General features: G+C 44.0%; 1 long non-coding RNA gene across 1 annotated transcript in view; it reads left to right on the top strand.

The window, feature by feature from the left end:
• LOC308473784 overlaps positions 1-14,869 on the top strand; it is a 43,770-nt gene extending 28,901 nt beyond the window's left edge. Inside the window, exons 2-3 of the long non-coding RNA XR_013984316.1 lie at positions 10,735-10,933; positions 14,235-14,869. This is a non-coding gene — a long non-coding RNA (uncharacterized lncRNA). The remainder of the gene's footprint in view (positions 1-10,734; positions 10,934-14,234) is intronic.
• Positions 14,870-15,158: the final 289 nt, after the last annotated feature.

Here is a 15,158-nt window from a genome sequence, read left to right as displayed (position 1 = left end):
GCACTGCTTCCTTCCTGTCTAAGTATTCTCAGGGAGATAGATGACTTTATCAGAATATTCCCCACACATAATTTGTCATAACTTGGCACCAGTCTTTATTTTACCCTCTTTACTCAGAAATGGGGTGCTGGAAGAAACTCAGTATTTTTTTATATTTTTTTATCCTGCTGTCTCTCTCTCTCTCTCTCTCTCTCTCTCTCTCTCTCTCTCTCTCTTTGCCCACTGCTGAGGGCAGTTGGGAGCCCGTGTAGAAAAGCTAACCTGCTGGAGCATTACACGTTTTAACACGGCATGAGAATATGAATGAGGTAACTTTCATTCTGACTAGCTGCCAAACCCCTTTGGAAATCGGGTCAAAAGAACTGCCAGCATAAAAACTTGCAGTGCAAAGGCCTCTTCCAGTCCTGCTCCGTTTGGGATTTAACTGGAAGCCTGCTTTTACTCTTCTTTTGCTTTTGAATGTTTTTATTAAACTGTTCTATGGTTTGATGTATTAATGATTTTTTAAAACAACAACAACAGCAACAATGGCATCAATTGCTGCAGAAACATGCAGAACTTCAGATTATGTTGAATTCTAATGTTGATGCTGCCTGGAGCTGTTGTGGGTCTGGAGTCTAACAACATCTAGCTAGTAGGGAAGGAGATTTGAAAATAATGTCAACATATTTCACATCTGGCAACCAGTGTGCCCCTTTGGTTTCAGATAGTACATGGGTAAAGGTAAAGGGACCCCTGACCATTAGGTCCAATAGTGACCGACTCTGGGGTTGCGGCGCTCATCTCGCTTTCTTGGCCGAGGGAGCCGGCGTACAGCTTCCGGGTCATGTGGCCAGCATGACTAAGCTGCTTCTGGCGAACCAGAGCAGCGCATGGAAATGCCGTTTGCCTTCCCGCTGGAGCGGTACCTATTTATCTACTTGCACTTTGACGAGCTTTCGAACTGCTAGGTTGGCAGGAGCAGGGACCGAGCAACGGGAGCTCACCCCGTTGCGGGGATTCGAACCACCGACCTTCTGATCGGCAAGTCCTAAGTTCTGTGGTTTAACCCACAGCTCCACCCGTGTCCCAGTCCATGGGTAGATGGGTCTAAAAAGCCCGGGACACAAATTTTCACGTCCATCTAGGAGCTCATTTACCAGAACAAATGTATTTAGCGTTAACTCTGGAAGTGTATACAGTGGACCCTCAAGTTACATGCTGCTCTGGATACGTAACTTTCGGGTTACGAACACGGCAATCCTGGAAGTATATACTTCCGGGTTTCACCACGCACGCATGCTTAGAAGCGCTCTATCGCACCCTGCGTGAGCGCAGAAGCGGCGCCTCCAGTTACAGACTTTTCGGGTTAAGTACACACCCCGGAAGAAATTTAATTCATATCCGGAGGGTCCACTGTACTTGTTTCTGACCAAACTAAGCCTCCTACAGCAAAATATACATCTGTATGGCACCCCCCAATATGACCCTAAAACCTTCATTTCCCCCTTTAATTAATGATGTGAGGCTTCCTTAATTCCTGCCTGTAATTTTAATACATCAGTACAAGAATGAGAAACAAACAAATTTCAAACACAATAATATTCAACCTAGGAGGCTTAGTTTGGTTAGAAACAAGTATACATTTCCAGAGCTAATGTTAAACATATGGCTTCTGGTAAATGAGCCACCTTATCGTTAGAGGGCCATGAAAATTTGTGTCCCAGGCTTTTTAGATTTGTCTATCGATGTACTTATCTGAAACCAAAGGGGTACATTGGTTGCTAGATGTGACCCCCCCCCACTTATTCTACCCCACTGAGAGGGACACAGGTCCCCCACCCATGTCCTCCATGCAAAATTTGTTCTTAGCTATGCAGGTCTTGTGGAACACAAAAATAACACACACACATCTGCAAAGAGCAGCAAAAGCAGAATGTGTTTAGTGGCCATAGAATACTGGCTGACTGTTGGGGAGATGAATAAAAAACACACATGGGGTAAATGGAGGTTCATGGAGAAAGAGGAAGACATGGCTGGCTAAATGAGATGGTCAAAAGGAGTGTTCCACCCTCCAACCCATTGTTGAAGGTTCCGCTTCTTTGGAATGTTACGGATTTTGTGTTGCTGAAAAGCGAACTGGCCTTGTTTCTTGAATAATTTAGATCTGATGAAATATTTGTGGATATACGAGAGTGAACAAACTCGGATGACAAATGACTGAGAATCGATGGTGGTTATTCTTTAGAGAAGGGAGTGATGCTTTAAAATGGCAAGCCCTGGGTGAAAGGTAGAGGCACTGCCTTGGGCCGAAGATTGGGGGTCGGCAGCATCGCATCATGCGCCTGTGACATCATGTGTGCAACGCGCAACCTGCACACATGACTCAGTGGCTTGACTGTGTAGTTTGGCCATCTCTACCCCTTCAATATTCCCAAATATTGAGGGGGCTGATGACACCTTTGCCCCCTCCCCCTAGAGTTGGTGCATTTTCAATGAAATCCTTTGATTTCATGTTGTACATTTCCAACGAAATCATTTGAGAATGATCTCCTTTCTGGATCAGGGTTTGAAGACGGATGCCACAGTCAGAGAGAGCAATTGGTTACGGTGCTAGAAAAAGTCATCAAGTCTCATCCAACATCAGAATCAAAATACTGAAATGACACGTAGATACCACATCCTAGTTGGGGCGGGGTTAGTTGCTATCCTCACTAGTGCATGGGTGACCAATCCAGTGCAGGTACTACAAATGGCATCGGAACCAGAGGTTTGTGTCATAACTGGGCAGGTTTGTGGGCCATGGCACAGAATTCAGCCTATGCCTTCACCTGCTTCTCCAGCCTTGCATTCTTGCCTATGCCCACTCCCTAGCTTAGTAAACGAAAGGCAAAGCCAACCAAATAATAATAATAATAATAATAATAATAATAATAATAATAATAATTTATTATTCATACCCCGCCCATCTGGCTGGGTTTTCCCAGCCACTCTAGGCAGCTTCCAACTGAATATTAAAAACAATACAGCACCAGACATTAAAAACTTCCCTAAACAGTTGTCTTTTAAAAGTAAAATACAGTGGTACCTCGGGTTACATACGCTTCAGGTTACAGACTCCGCTAACCCAGAAATAGTACCTCGGGTTAAGAACTTTGCTTCAGGATGAGAACAGAAATCGTGCTCCGGCGGTGCGGCGGCAGCAGGAGGCCCCATTAGCTAAAGTGGTACCTCAGGTTAAGAACAGGCCTCCAGAACGAATTAAGTTCTTAACCCGAGGTACCACTGTAGTAAAATTATCATTATGGAAGGGGAAGTCCCTATTTTCATTGGATAAATGTTGGCGTGTATGACATGGCCTTTATGCAGGTAGGTAGTGGGGGCAGGGCGGGGCATGTGTGTGTGTAGAGCTTTGATCTCCTTCCCCTTAAAGGGATTGGACTAATGACCCTCAGGATCCCTTCCAGCTCTACAGTTCTGATTTAAATTTGGAAATAGATCTCGAATCGATTCTCTTCTGATACGCTGCTAGTATTGGGCACAATCTGCCGAAGAACATTGCTTTCCTTAACTTCTTCAAAACTCAACCATATAAAGCAGAGTTGTGTTAAAAAAGCGGGGTGGGGTGAAGCAGTTTATCTCAGCAAGACTGTTACATATTTTTTTCTATGAAAAATTTCAGGTTACCAGCCTTGAACTTTGATTGAAGCCATTTTCTTTTGAATCAAACAACAAGAATGGCGTTAAATTGCAATTGTTGTCATAAAAGATGACTTGTGTGTTGTTTTTATCCTCTATTCCACCTCTTCTACTGCTGATCCAGTTAAACGTGACCCCGGCTACTGAGACAACTCTTGCAGGTAATCTACAGCCATTCATCCAAAGAGTCAATTAACATGCTATGCTAACAATATTGCTAGTTACCATGATCCAGAACCATCTTGGAAACCCTTTGCTTGCTTAGCTTATATAAATCAGTGACTGTGCAGGTTGAGATTATGATAATTATGCCGGCCCTTGTTTCTTGGCCTGAACCACATGGTTGTCTGTTTGTCTGTTCATACAGGCAGAGAACAACCATGCAGCAAGACAGCAACATGGCTTGGGTTTGTGGTGGCAGTCACATACCTAGAAGTACAATCCTATACATATTGTGGGCACATTCCCCAAGCGGTGGGAGACCTCAAAAGTTCCATTGCATACCCTGGATCGGTTTCCTTTGAGTGCAACTGATGATTTTATGAAGTTTTATTTACCAACATATGCAAGAAGAAGATAAAATTAGGTTTACAGTACTGTTATGTGCACCGCCATCCGCCCCAGGTCCCCAGTCTGGGGATCCTCAACCAGTTCAACTTGGGCCAACCAAGGAACCAGCCAACTGGTCCCGGATGTGTCCCTGAATTAGTTTGGGGGCAGGACTGATGCTTAAGTAAAGGTAAAGGTAAAGGGACCCCTGACCAATCCAGTCGTGTCCGACTCTGGGGTTGCGGAGCTCATCTCGCTTTATTGGCCGAGGGAGCCGGCGTACAGCTTCCGGGTCATGTGGCCAGCATGACTAAGCCACTTCTGGCGAACCAGAGCAGTGCACGGAAACACCATTTACCTTCCCGCCGGAGCGGTACCTATTTATCTACATGCACTTTGATGTGCTATCGAACTGCTAGGTTGGCAGGAGCAGGGACCGAGCAACGGGAGCTCACCCCATCACAGGGATTCAAACCACCAACCTTCTGATCAGCAAGTCCTAGGCTCTGTGGTTTAACCCGCAGTGCCACCCGCGTCCCTTGATGCTTAAGTAGTTTCTTTAAAATCCTAATTAAACATTGGGCTGGGAAGAGGGCTGGGTAAAGAGACATTGTGTTTCCCTCCTAATGGAGAACAGAAGGTGTTCGTGTCGGTGTCCCTTTTTGCAGGGTGCTCCTTCACAAGCAGTTTATCTCCAGGGCCTAGCACCATACAGCATTGATGCCTCCACACAGGGTGCTGCTTCACAAGTGGCTTTCCTGCAGGGAAAGGAGCTTTGAAGAGGAGCACCCAGCACCCTGCAGGATTGAATCCTTCCCCAAATAGCTTCATGGAGCCATCAATACCGTGGGGTGTTAATTCCATGGAGAGGGCACGAGGCAGGGAGGAGAGTCAATTGATGCCATTCTCCTACCTTTGTCTGGCCTTTTCACTGGGTTCTCCTGCTCAGTGCCCACCTCTCCTTCCTGACTGATCCTGTGTCCCCTAACAGATCACGCTAGGCCATTGAACCTGACCCGTGGTGATCTATGGCTGTCTCAACCCAACTCAGCCAGTGCTCAAATCCCTCTGATTGGCCCAATTTGACTTGCGCCTTGGCTGAACACTGCACACAGCCCTAGTTTACAGCACTAACTTCAAGAGATATTTCTCCCCACCAGATTTCTAGGGGAACACTCCCAACGCTATAGAACCATATTCACACAGAGCGTGTCACAGGCTCTGTGTCTCTTTCAGACGCTGCCAGTCTGTAGTTCTCTTTCACACAGACTGTGGGTGAAGGGGAAAGAATTACATGCTCCCTTCCAGAAGGATCTCTAGGCATTAGCTGCTATGGTAACAAATCACCTGTATGTGGCTATCTCTTTAATTCTGCAAATATTCCCAACAATAGAGAATCTGCCAAGCTAAGTTTGATTTGACTAGAGTCACCTGACTGGGGAGAGGGAACCCTTGAGATATTATTCAGATCCTGCCCCATCTTATCACAGTATCTGCTCAGAAGTAGAGTTGGGGTAGCATATTGGTGAAGAGACTGAGCTGAAGAACTGGAAGTCCCTGGCTTAAATCTCGCCTCTACTGTAGGTGGTCTAAGGCAAACTACTCTCTCTCAGCCCCATTCCACCCCATTTGCACTGTGGGGAGAATAGCCATTACCTTATAGGGTTGTTGTAAGGATTACAAGTAGATAATATATGGTACAAAGTGCAGTGATGATGATTTTGACTTACTCCCAGATAAGCAGGTATAGAATTGCAGCCCTGGTGTATTGTATATGTTGGGCCTGAAAGCAACATATACTAGGTTTCTGTCAAAATCCAGAAGGCTCTAAGAAGCAAAGGAATTGTAATCTCCCTTCATGCAGTTTTCTGGGGGATGCAGTCCTCCTCCTGCCTCTAATGTCCAACATGCTTCCTGGTCTTTCCTCTAGATGCTCATATATTAGGATGTTCCTTTGGAGTGAAGAAACCTACATGCCTGTCACAATCACAAGGAAGCCTTTATGTGAGCTGCTGCTCACAGATAGGTTTCAGTCTTCTCAGTCACCTCACACAATCACCTTGCATAGTTTGACCTTCCAGCTGCTGCCACTCAGTACTTTGGTTCAGGTATAACTATAGTTTGGGGCTTACAAGAATGAGCCTAGAAGGTAGCTCTGGGTTCTTCTTCCCTTTCCCTTCTTCCTGGGAACTCTGGAAAAGGCTGACTATTGGAAAACATGAAAATAATGATGTTCTGCTGGAAGACTCTGCTGGAGCTCTGCATAATCTGCTAATCACACTGGTTGAAAAGTGGTTTAGTGTAAACAACAGACAATGACCCCAAGTCTAACAGGTTGTGGGCCAACTGACTTCTACAAGTCATAACAGTCTAGTTCTGTTCATACACTTGCAAAATTGTATGCTGCCTAATTTTGAGGGATGGAGCCACTTTACGCTGCAAAGGCTGCTTTACTGAGCGGAGTGGGATACAAAAATTCCATAATGACCACCACTGAACTTGTTTGATTCATCTTTAAACAGAGTTGTAATCTTCAACTCCGAAATAATGAAATGTGGCACATGGCTGTTTTAATTGGCAGAGACAAAGAAAAGAAGCAGATGTGGGTTGCTAATCTTATGCAGTGCTTGTATAGACAAAGAAAAGGGGAGATGATCTCTTAGATGGCATTTAATTTCTCCCTCTCCCAACCTTGTTGCTACCCGGTGGTTTTTGATTAATTTATTTACCATCATTGGATGATTGATTGGTGCTGGTTTCACTTGGGTACACTGAATCTTTTCTGTTCTTTAGCTGTCACTATGACAAACATGCAGTGATTAATTAGAGAATCTGCAGTGCTCTCTTATTGTTACTGCTCAGTCAGTGCCAGAAAATCATAAATATTCCAAAATACAGAGGGTTTTTTTTTTGTTTTAAAATAATTTAAACGAAAGAATATGTTATTGTTAATTATTTCTTATGGCAATGGTAAATGTCTTGCTAGATATGTTGTTCAGCATCTGGAGTGACTGCTAAATTCAGAGCAAAGAGAACCAAGCCTTTGGCAAGTATCTGGGATCCTATGTTGTGGGGTTATGCAGGAGGTCAAGCATGATGGCTGCAAATGCCTTTCCTGGCATCCCCATTTTGACTCTGGAATTTAGCAAGGGCAGCAAAGTTCTGAAGCCTGAGAAATTAGCACTGTAATCCTAAACATGTCTACTTGGTACAAAGCCCCATTCATTTCAATGGGACTTACTCCATTACAGTCCAGTGAGTGTAAGAATACAGTCTCCTGTTCTTGGCTAGTTTTCTTTTCTTTTCTTCAGCTACATTCCTTAGTATGGGTCACATTATTTCTCCCTTCGGAATGCCTAGTTGCCATTTTAGGGCCAGATGGCTTGAAAGTCATAATTTTCAATACAACCGTTTGGTTCCCAAATTCATTCTGATTGTGCAGATAAAATATAATAATAATAATAATAATAATAATAATAATAATAATAATAATAACAACAATAACAATAATATATTACTTATACCCCACCCATCGGGCCTGGCCTCCCCAGCCACTCTGGGTGGCTCCCAACATAATATTAAAAACATGTTAAAACATCAAACATAAAAAACTTCCCTAAAAAGGGCTGCCTTCAGATGTTTTCTAAAAGCCAGGTACTGTTTATTTCCTTGACATCGGATGGGAGGGCGTTCCACAGGGCGGGTGCCACTACCGAGAAGGCCCTCTGGCTAGTTCCCTGTAACCAATAGAATTCTACAGAATCTGTTGCTAGTGTGTGAAAACAGTCAAGATCCAAGGATTCACAGGCATACACCTCCAGATAGTGGAGATTAGGGTTGCCATACATCCAGAATCACCTGCCATACGTCTGATAGACTACTGTTGGAAGCAGCGTCCAGGCAAAAATCGGCAAAATGCCTGGGCATATGGCAATCCATGTTGGCATGTCATTTTGGGCGATTTTACTGAAAAAAAGTTAAACGTCCATTTTTTTTTAATGCCCCCAAAGCTCAACAGCTTTGGTGTTAAAAAACAAAACAAAAACCCATCAACAACTTTTGTGTCCGGGATTTTCACCTAGTGGAGACATCAGGCTCCATCCTGGTCGCAAGTGGCCAATAGCTAGGTTCAAAATAGGTAAAGGTAAAGGTACCCCTGCCCGTACGGGCCAGTCTTGACAGACTCTAGGGTTGTGCGCTCATCTCACTCTAAAGGCCGGGAGCCAGCGCCGTCCGCAGACACTTCCGGGTCACGTGGCCAGCGTGACGAAGCTGCTCTGGCCAACCGGCACCAGAGCAGCACACGGAACGCCGTTTACCTTCCCGCTAGAAAGCGGTACCTATTTATCTGCTTGCACTTAATTGTGCTTTCGAACTGCTAGGTGGGCAGGAACTGGGACCGAACGACGGGAGCTCACCCCGCCGCGGGGATTCGAACCGCCGACCATGCGATCGGTAAGTCCTAGGCGCTGAGGTTTTACCCACAGTGCCACCCGCGTCCCTCCTGGCAAATTTTGACCAGTAGGGACAGAGCTGCAAGGGCACACCAGCAGGAATAGCAGATCTCCTGCTACTTTCTAGCAAGAAGTGCCTACACAACTCCACAGCACTGGTGCCTCTCCTCACCAGCTGCTGCCGTATGCATGGTTTTGCTATGAGACCATGCGCTGTTGTCACTCACGTGGAGAGCAAAGCACCTGAAGAGACCTTCAAGTCTCAAATAAGCATCAGCTTTCTTATGTTTCTAACCAATGTAAATAATCACCGCACACAAAAAGGTGCCGGCTTCAGTTCAACATTTGTTTGAACTTCCTGGTCAAAGCTAGTTGATAGCAACACGAACATTTGCACATTTGCACATTGCCTTTGACTGAATTGACCAGGGAGCTCTTACAACCAAAGCAGCCACATCGGCACCGGTAATTACAACACCTGTTACATCATGAAAAGTCATATATTTGTTTCAAGGATATCTGTGTATTTATGTAAGAATTCATATTCATATTGATGGTTCTTCCTTGGATCCCTGCAACAACAAGCAAGCGCAACTACTCAGTATGCCTAAGAGACTTCAAAGCTTTCTACAGCTTTTAAGTTTATCAAAGATGCGACACTGAAGCCTGTTTCATGTGCTTTGTTTAATGCCATTGTCAATGACACTGTCAGCGCTTTGAAATGGTGATTCATTTCTTTTTCAATCGGTTACTTCACAATAGGGATGTCGTGAAGTGCAGCTGGATTCGTTTTTAAGATTGAGACCTTTTGACTGCCTCAACTGCAAGTCACCTGAAATGGAATCTAATAGGGTTCAAGACACAGATTTTATTCTCTTCCCTTTTTGGTCAAGGAAGAAAAGGAAGAGGTAGAAGTATTATAATCCTGTACGTTGCACAGGTCTGAGTTGTAGAAGGGATTCTGGAAATTTATGGTATAGCTGGCACAAAGGAAGTTGTGCCTTGTCTGTGGTGACCCCACGACTCTTTGGAAATCTCTTTCAAAAGAAGCTTAAGACTCAGTCCACCGAGATTTTAAGAGGTTGCTAAAAACCTTTCTGTTCCACCTTGAGGAAAATGGTATGCCTAGACTCATGTAATTAGAATGCAACTCCTGTTGTCTTATAGGATGCTGTACTGAGAGTGTTTTAGTTGGATTTATAAACATTTTAACTGTTGAACTCTTATGGTTGGCAAATGTATTTATTGTTGTGAGCCATTGCTTTGGATGGTCTTGTAGAGACTTATACAAATGACTTGTTTTTCATAAAAAAAAAAGTGCAGCAAAACAGGATAGCATTTCACTTTGTTTTGTCCGCTAGAAATTAAGAAAGTGATCAGTCATTAAGGCAGAGGTTAATGTCACTTTGAATTTTGTTAGTAGGCCTTCAGCCTGTGGATTTGCACATGATGGTGTTAGGTGTCAGAAGGGCTGGCAGTCTCCAGATTGTGGGAACTCACAAACATAGGAAGCTCACCCATTCACAAAACCAAATATAAAAGCTCTATTTTTATTCTTGTTAAAAGCATGTGTTGGCAGGGGTGCACCTACCAGATGCTTGTCATAACAAACAATATGCATGTTGCCTGTCATATTGGGCTTTTTTGGTTTCTCTCTCTCTCTGTGTGTAAAATGATTTTAATACAACCTTTAATATACAATAAAAACAACAATTAAATGGACAGGATAACAGTGTACAGGGGAAGCTGTTCCTCAGAAAACATGTGTAAACAAGTGGCGATTCTGAATTCTTCACAAATGCGGTAAATATTGCAGAACAGAAGAGAACAAAACAAAACAAACAGCTGAAATATACTGGGGTGCTAGATCACCATTTTAATGTACAAAACCTACTTGCAGTAGAGCAAACTCCAGAATGCCTTAAAATCAGGGTCACATTCAACCTCCTTATGCAGTTTTCTTTGCCAAATGGTACCCTGCAAGGAGGCAGGAATTGATGTTGAGCTCAGGATAGAGTTAATAAATCAGTGGTCTATTTACTTCAATCCACAGGAAGCATGTGAGCTTCTTCAAGGAAATAGATAATCTGTCTGGGATTGGGGCATTGAGTCCCAGGTACAGTGTGCAGTGGACACCAGGAGACAATCTACTGAGAGAAAAAGGTCACACAGTTGGTAGAGTGCTGTCTCTCCGTCTCAAGCACTGAAATTGAAGAAGCTCCTCATAGCATGAGGTGGAGCATATGAGCCAGGTAAGTAATACTGCTTTCACTGTAAAGCACATTTTCGGTGTTCATTTCTTACAGTGATACAAGTTGTATCTTTTTGTTTCCCACTGGGAGACAAAAGTAATGGGTAGGCCTGGGCCTATCCTGGAAAAAGTGATGAATGAGTAGGCAACCCTTCAGGGCCTACTCTGAAATTAACCCCTGCCCAAATGTCACAAAATAGTGAGCAGACTTTTTGAGTTGTCCAGAAAGCCTCCTCAGGTTAGCTGTTAAACAAAGCAGAGTGGTGATAGGAAAGGGGAGAGGCAACCAATGCTGGCTAATATCGAAGCTGTGGAATCTGCATTTAATCACAATTTGAAGATGGAATGTGGGAGGATGTAGCAGGTTTCAGGTTGTACTTAAGGCTGTCGCTAGGACTCTTGAGATTTATCCCACATTTCCTTTTTAAATGCAGCTATTCCTTCAATTTGTTTCGTTTCTTATGCTGAACAAAGCAGCTCCTCAGTAGATGCAAAACAAAAAGAGGCAGTTTCTAGATTAACAATACATTTAGGAGGTGTACTAGTTAAACACAAGTGAACAGAAGCTAAATTTTGTACCTTTGTCTAGTAGTTGGAGGGAATGTACCCTCAGTGAAGTCCTATCTTCAGGGATAAAAGATCCCATTCCTCCAGTATATTATTCTGTTCTTGAATGGCAGGCTGATACCCTCTGTCTCTCTCACAAACATATTGGAATGTCAATTTATATAAAAATTCAATTATATTGCCATAATATAAAAGATGAGAGTTGTAAGAAAACCAGCAAGTTGGGCACTTGAAATGAGCTAGAAAACGTTTAGTGCTACTTCTCATGATCTGTTGGTGTTCCTACATTTCCCCCCCCAAAGTTTTGGATGGCTGTTATGAAAGATAATGTCTTGTGAGTGCCTGCTCAAAGTTATCACTTTATTTGTCCCCTTTTGGGTGTATTTCTTGTGTTAGGTAGGATGACATGTTCAACAGAGCAGATGATTTGTTTTTGGAAGCTGGTGCTAGCTGTGGACAGGACCTACAAGAATCATATTTTGCCCGTTCCCTGTCCATACAAACTTGTAATGTAGGGCTCTCCTTCCCCACACTTACACCAAACCCGTTGCAAAAATACAATCTCATTAGTCTTGAATGAAAAGTTTCCTTTTTAATCCTGGAATATTTTCTTCATTTCTGAAATTGCACCATGTCCCGCACTGAGGCTTGCCTGCCATGCCCCTAAAGACACACACACACACACACACACACACAGTAGGTAGGTCTTAAGAGAGCATGTCATAGAAATATGAGTTCTTGGGGAAGCACGAGGGAAAGCAAGCAGGGTCCAATCAGGAGTGTACATCAAGCAGAGAGTACAGGACCATGGAGAGCTCCAAGGGGCTTGGCTAAACCAGTCATCAGAGACTTTTTCTCTGTAGGAAGATAGAAGCAACTGAAGCTTTATACAGCTCAATCAGTTTTGGAATATGGCATGCTCCAACTCTGCACTAAGTGTCTGGCTGGTTAAAGGGCCCTCAAATTTAGTCTTTTTTTTTTTTAATGGACAGGGAGATGAAAGGACACAGCAGACTCATTTTCTGAGTCAGAAGATGGTGGCAGGGCTGTGCCCTCTGGCTGAGAGGTCCTTGAATGAGGGTGGTGGTTCTACTCTTGAAGAAGTAGTCTGAACCGCATGTTGTCAGAGTCATAGAATCATAGAATTGTAGAGTTGGAAGGGACCGCAAGGGTTGACTAGTCCAACCCCCTTAAATGCAGGAATCTCAGCTAAATCATCCATGACAGATGGCCATCTAAAAAGGATTTTAAAAAAGGTAAATGATCCCTGGATGTTTAGGTCCAGTCTTAAAACCTGCTTAAAAACCTCCAAGGAAGAAGAGTCCACAACCTCCCGAGGGAGACCATTCCACTGTCAAACATAGAATCATAGAGTTGGAAGAGACCACAAGGGCCATCGAGTCCAACCCCCTGCCAAGCAGGAAACACCATCAGAGCACTCCTGACATATGGTTGTCAAGCCTCTGCTTAAAGACCTCCAAAGAAGGAGACTCCACCACACTCCTTGGCAGCAAATTCCACTGTCGAACAGCTCTTACTGTCAGGAAGTTCTTCCTAATGTTTAGGTGGAATCTTCTTTCTTGTAGTTTGGATCCATTGCTCCGTGTCCGCTTCTCTGGAGCAGCAGAAAACAACCTTTCTCCCTCCTCTATGTGACATCCTTTTATATATTTGAACATGGCTATCATATCACCCCTTAACCTCCTCTTCTCCAGGCTAAACATGCCCAGCTCCCTTAGCCGTTCCTCATAAGGCATCGTTTCCAGGCCTTTGACCATTTTGGTTGCCCTCCTCTGGACACGTTCCAGTTTGTCACTATGTGTTAGAGTCACACACTGTGAAGGCCCAAGTTTGTGGGTCAAGAACAAGAAAAAACAGGATTCCCTATCTCTCAGACTTCAAGTCCAACTTTAAATGTACAAGCACGGTCTCTTTGTTCTAGAGAAGGCCTGGGTCAGGAAATCACCATTCAGGGATGATGGGAGTTGTAGTCCAAAATCACCATTCAGAATGTTGCTTATTCTGCTCTGGTACTTTTTCTGATTAGCTCCAGCAAATCTCATAAGAGGCAGTCAGTAAGGACACAGATAAAAGGAAATACGTTTCCATAAACATCCTCAAGATTTACAGTTTGGCCTCAATTTTCCCGTCATGGTAAAAGGGCTACATCCTGCAGCCTAAGCTGTACCTTCCAGGTTTTGTTGGGCTCCAGTTCTCATCAGGCCCAATCAGCAAGGCCAGTGGTCAGGGATGATGGGAGTTGTAGTCCAACACGACGGGTTCCCCATGCCTGAGCTAGGGCAACCAAGCTAGAAAGGTCTTGGTCCATGAAAAATATCTCCTGGGCAGAGTCACCTTATGTATCTGCAGCATATTTCTTCCTCATAAACAGCTTCGTATCAAAGGTGTTAGGCATCTCTATATGTCTCCCTCCGCCTCATTATTATCATCACTAACATCAACAGCTTGACTCTTTATCGTTAAGTGTGGCAGCCTATTGTATTGTTACTTGTAGATAAAATATAGTTGCTAAGAAACACTGTGATTAACATGCTGACAATGCAACCTTCCTTTGATAATTTGGGCATCAGTTGTCTGCTTCTATAATTGGCAAGGAAACAATTTCTGGGGGAAATTTGTCAGCCTGCAGAGAAAAGAAGACTTTCTGAATGAAATAAAATGGCTCCTTCTCATGCCTATTTCTGATGTTGGATCCTATGTGTTTTCTTGTACAGATGCTGGATGCTGATGTGGCTTGGGGAAGGAAGGAGCTATGCACAGAATTACATTTGGAGCACTTGAATATCTGCTATTGCAGCTGCATGTAAAATTATGCTCTGGCCAGAGGTCCATTCACCCAGGGTTGGCCCTACCATTGGGCAGAGTGATGCAACTGCTCCAGGAAGCAGATGCTCAGGGGCGGCAGTGACTGTTCCTTCTGAGCTTCCAGACATTTCCCTCTGCTGCCATGTAGCCTCTCCTGAGCCCTCTAATCTGTTCCCCTTTCTCAGGTGTGGTGGAAGATGCTATCCTGCTGCTAGTGTTGAAGCAAGATTTATCTGTCAGTCCAGATGTAATTGCAAGGTCCTTGTCCTTCATCTCAGGCAGCTAAATGTCTTGCTTTGACCAAGCATCATCCTTCATGTGACCAGAGAAGGATGTGGCAAGCTTGGCTGGTTCATAGCAGTTCCCATGCCATGTAGTGAGAACAAGACCTTCTTTCATTCAGGAAGCCTAGTTTTCAGCAGGTTGGACAAATTTCCTTAGAATGCATCCATGGACATGCAAAAAACAAAGCTGGCTTAAAAAGTGGGCTTTTAAAGGGTAGTGGTGGCGGCTACTTTAAACAAAAAGATGAAACAAGTTTTGACCAGAGAAACCCTGTAAGAACATGTTGGAAAAGGGGAATAGGGCTGACTGGGAGACTGCACTTGAGTAGCTTTCAAACACTGTATGGGACATGGACAATGGAGTCACCAACATGGTTTAGGGTGGGAGGTAGCCAGCAGTCTTGTGAAACTTCCTTTTCCCTGCTTTCAGAGACATATTTTATAAGAAGGTCACTTTCATAGATGAATGTAGTTGAACTGTGGCTTGCGTTCAAACCAGACAGAATCTTCTTTTTTCTTTCCCTGCCCCCCTCCCACATTCCCTGCAAA

The sequence above is a fragment of the Podarcis pityusensis genome, assembly GCF_964106645.2.
Source record: "Podarcis pityusensis genome assembly, chromosome: 3".
Taxonomy (NCBI): Eukaryota; Metazoa; Chordata; class Lepidosauria; order Squamata; family Lacertidae; genus Podarcis; species Podarcis pityusensis.
This window is presented reverse-complemented; position numbering and strand designations above follow the sequence as displayed.